Source organism: Palaemon carinicauda, chromosome 27, assembly GCF_036898095.1.
Source record: "Palaemon carinicauda isolate YSFRI2023 chromosome 27, ASM3689809v2, whole genome shotgun sequence".
Classification (NCBI taxonomy): domain Eukaryota; kingdom Metazoa; phylum Arthropoda; class Malacostraca; order Decapoda; family Palaemonidae; genus Palaemon; species Palaemon carinicauda.
Window position 1 is genome coordinate 7,330,420 of NC_090751.1, and position 5,000 is coordinate 7,335,419.

General features: G+C 32.1%; 1 pseudogene; it reads left to right on the forward strand.

Annotated features, from left to right (window-relative positions):
• LOC137621092 (zwei Ig domain protein zig-8-like) overlaps positions 1–5,000 on the forward strand; it is a 24,345-nt pseudogene that overhangs the window by 2,735 nt on the left and 16,610 nt on the right.

Sequence of the window (5,000 nt, forward strand, 5' to 3'; positions counted from 1 at the left end):
AATAGTAATTCTAAAATAAATAATAGATAACCGTAATCATATCAACTTTGATTTTCTTATTTCACCGTTTAAACGCAATGACGTATGGAGATACGAATTTTAAGAACATCACCCGATTTTCCCTTTACCTTTTCAATGTTCGTTCCTTATTCATATTATAGTCTTTAAAGAATATAGTCATTCTAAATCTTAACTTTTTTCTGAAAGGTCACAATTCCCATATCTATTTGAAGCAGTCCTACTACATTGCATACTCGTATAGATAAAAGTAGCTCAAAGAACAATAATATCACATAATTTCTCTTTGCCCTATTTTCAATATTCGTTGCTATTCATATTCTAGTATTTAAAAATATAATTATCCGAACTGTCGCCTAACCACGCCAGGATTCCTCACTGCTGAGAGGAAGGATGATAGTGACTGGACAACACACAAACATGCGCTACCAGGGCTCTAAGCGATGTCAGGCAGGCAGCCGATCGGGACTACGGTCTACCCCAGAGCCAAAGCGAAGTTCTTCAAAATAAGGCAAACGTTCTTACACCATTAAACTTCTTTTAAAGGACTGCTTTTTTTTAGGGGTAGACCATAGTCCCGATCGGCTGCCCTGCCTGACATCGCTTAGACCCCGGTAGCTTATATTCATGTGTTGTACCAGTCACTATCATCCTTCCTCCCTGCATCGAAGACTCTTGGCGCGATTTAGGTCGACAGTTCGAATAATTATATTTTTTAAATACTAAATATGTATATATATACATATATATATTCTGAACCGCACAATTTTTCTATGTAATGTCACCTCCTCATCTATTTTATGTTCCCTTTCTGAATATCATAAAGGTTATTTTTTATTTTAAACCCGAGCAGCTGAGCAGGTGGTTAAAAAAAAAATCCTAATTTCATACGACAGTTGATAAATCATACATTTATTCAAAGTAGTTCTTAAAGCGTAACAAACAAACTCGTTTCAATGGCTTGTTCTAAAAGCAGAACTCAAAAGTCCCTTGTTAAAAATACCCTTTTTCCAGTTGAAACTATAAAAAGCTTGTCTGAAGTGAAAATTTTATTCCATGCAGATATTAATTTGCTCTCGCATGTCCATATTTTTCGATCGTTCATTTGATTTTTATCAAAAATATTATTCTATCAAGTGTTATTGTTTATCCCAATTCTCCAAATATTCGTTTGATTCGATCCTAACAGTAATAGATTTATTAAAAGTAGTTTTAAAAGCGTAGCAAACAAACTCGTTTCTTTAGCTTATTCTAAAAGCAGAACTCAAAAAGGGTCCTTGTTACAAGTTTCCTTTTTCTTGTTAAAACAGTAAAAAGCTCGTCGTATTGAAAATATCATTGCATGCAGATATTAATTTGCTCTCGCCTGCCCATATTTTTCAATCGTCCACTTGATTTTCATCAAAAATACTCTATCAACGGTTGTTGTTGTTTACCCCAATTCTCCAAATATTCGTTTGATTTTATCTCAACAGTAAATTTCCCACGATTCCTTTAAATTAGTGTTATTTATCATTCATACCTTTTATGTTTGTTTACCTTTTTTCTTCCAGATCATTTATTTGATTTCTATCAAAAATATTATTCTATCAAGGATTGTTGTTGTTTATTCCAATTCACCAAATGTTCTTTTGATTCTATCTCGACAGTAAATTTCCCATCATCCCTTTAAATTAATGTTTATTTATCATTCATACCTTTCATGTTGTTTACCCCTTTTCAGTTCCAGCAAGTGTCATGGATCAGGAAACTAGTTTATCAAGGGCTGTTGTTGTTTATCCCAATTTTCCAAATATTCGTTTGATTCTATATCAACAGTAAATTTCCCATGATCCCTTTAAACCAGTGTTATTTATCATTCATACCTTTTATGTCTGTTTACCCTTTTTTCCAGATCATTCATTTAATCTTTATCAAAAATATTCTATAAACGGTTGTTGTTGTTTATCCCAATTCACCAAATATTCGTTTGATTCTATCTCGACAGTAAATTTCCCATCATCCCTTTAAATTAATGTTTATTTATCATTCATAACTTTCATGTTTGTTTACCCTTTTCATTTCCAGCAAGTGTCCATCAAGGGTTGTTGTTTATCCCAATTCTCAAAATATTCGTTTGATTTTATCAGCAGTAAATTTCCCCTGATCCCTTCAAATTAGTGTTATTTATCATTCATACCTTTTATGTTTGTTTACCCTTTTTATTTCCAGCAAGTGTCATGGATCAGGAAGCGCGACCTTCACGTCCTCAGCTCCGGTGTGATCGTATTTGCATCGGATCAAAGGTTCCGGGTAAGGATCTGCCTGGGCCATTTTTAGCTTTTGCCGATCTGTTCAATTTAGCGCAAATTTGCATGAGCATGACCTCGCCATTCAGTGCTTCATTCGTTTTGCTTTCTTCTCTCTTTATTGATGTATTTGCTGTCAACATTTCAAGTCTTTTATAGATTTGTTTTTTTATTTTGCTTTCTGCTTAATTGTTTATCAATGTATTTACTGTTACCATTTCAGGTCTTTTATAGTTTTGTCTTTAATTTGCTATCTGCTTTATTATTTGTCAATTTACTTACTATTACATTTCAAGTCTTATAAAGTTTTGTCTTTTATTTTGCTCTCTGCTTAACTATTTGTCAGTGTATTCAATGTCACCCTTTTAGGTCGTTAAAGTTCTGGTGAGGGTAACCTTTTATTCTGTCTTATTATTTTGCTTTCTTCTCTTTTTATCGGTGTATTTACTGTTACTAATTCGTGTCTTTTAAAGTTTTATTTTTTATTTTGCTTTCTGATTAACTATTTGACAGTGTATTCACTGTTACCATTTCAGATTTTTATAGTTCTGTTGAGGATAATCTCATTATTCTGTCTTTTATTTCGCTTTCTTCTTTATAATTTATCGGCGTATTTACTGTTGCATTTATCTAGTTACTAGTCTGTCTACTTTATAATAATCTATCAATGTTTTCGTATAGCTTACTAAACTTCAGAAGTTAAAAAAATGCTGCGAATGTTCACACGTTGAATAGGCTGCCATACTTTCCTCTTCAGAGTTTATATATGACTGTTTTAACGTTGCTACTTAACTTAAAAACTTATATCATTCATTCGTTACTTTGCATATAGTTTATTTATTTCCATATCTATTTTCCTTACTGGGTTATTTTTCCCTATTTAGTCCACCATTACTTCTCATGAAGTTTATTTATTTCTATATTTCCTTTCCTTATTGGGCTATTTTACCCGGTTGAGCCCTTTTCCAACTAGGGCTGTAGATTTGATAATAATAATAATAATAATAATAATAATAATAATAATAATAATAATAATAATAATAATAATAATAATAATAATAATAATAAATTATTATAAATAATGATAATAAAAATAATAATAATGATAAATTTCAGTTATTTAAAGTTCTGTTAGGAATCTACTCCTTAGTCTGTGTACTTTCTAATAATTTATCAACGTTTTAGTTCAGCATACTAATTACACATGTTGGTATGCAATTCGGGAAGAACCCCATTTAGTTCCAGTGACGATGATACATATTCACAATCATCCAAACAGATGATTATGATTCATATCCGTTTCGAATTCCATGGTAATCACTTCCATCATCAGTATGTATCACCATTACCCATGTACATATTCTCCAATTGATTCGGATTTGGAATAATTAGAACAAAATGGCACAGTACAATGTTGCTAATTTATTACAGCCGATTTGGTAACAACGTTCGCTAAAGTGGAGATTTTTCTAAACGTTTTCTGCCTTGAAATAACTTCATGAGGCGTTTTAAACGTTATAGATGAATTCTGAACAATAGCCTGGCTGTAATTTTAGTGTTCTGGAATCGTTTTAAACGTTATAGATGAATTCTGAACAATGGCCTGGCTGTAATTTTAGTGTTCTGGAAGCGTTTTAAACGTTATAGATGAATTCTGAACAATGGCCTGGCTGTAATTTTAGTGGTCTGGAAGTGTTTTAAACGTTTTAGAGGAATTCTGAACAATGGTTTGGCTGTGATTTTAGTCTTTTGGAAGCGTTTTAAACGTTATAGATGAATTCTGAACAATGGTCTGATTGTAATTTTAATCTTCTGGAAGCGTTTTAAACGTAATAGACAAATTCTGAACAATGGTCTGGCTGTAATTTTTATCCTCTGGAAGCGTTTTAAACGTTATAGATGAATTCTGAACAATGTTCTTGCTGTAATTTTTATCCTCTGGAAGCCTTTTAAACGTTATAGACAAATTCTGAACAATGGTCTGGCTGTAATTTTAATCTGGAAGCGTTTTAAACGTTCTAGATGAATTCTCAATAGTGGTCTGGCTTTGATTTTAATCCTCTGGAAACGTTTTAAACGTTATAGAGGAATTCTGAACAATGTTCTCGCTGTAATTTTAATCTTCTGGAATCGTTTTAAACGTTATAGAGGAATTCTGAACAAAGGTCTGGCTGTAATTGTGTCTTTTGGGAGCGTTTTAAATGTTATGGAGGAATTATGAACAATGGTCTGGCTATAATTTTAGTCTTTTGGAAGCGTTTTAAACGTTATCGATTATTTTTGAACAATGGTCCGGCTGCAATTTTAGTCTTCAGGAAGCGTTTTAAACGTTATAGATGAATTCTAAACAATGGTTTAGCTGTAATTTTAGTGTTTTGGAAACTTTTTAAACGTTATAGATGCTTGCTGAGCAATGCTGAACGTTGCTATACCTTTTCAATTCTGGTAGTCGATGTTTGGAGGTCTTTTGAAGAATATTATTTTATTTTCTAGTCTTAGGTAGTGCCATAGCCTCTATACCATGGTCTTTAATTGTCTTGGATTAGAGTTCTCTGGCTCTAGGGTACACTCGGGTACGCTGTTCTATCTTGTGTATCTTTCTCTTGTTTTATTTTTTTTATTTTTTATTTTTATAGTTTATTTATGATCTTATTTGATGTTGTTACTGTTCTTAAGATATTTTATTTTGATTGT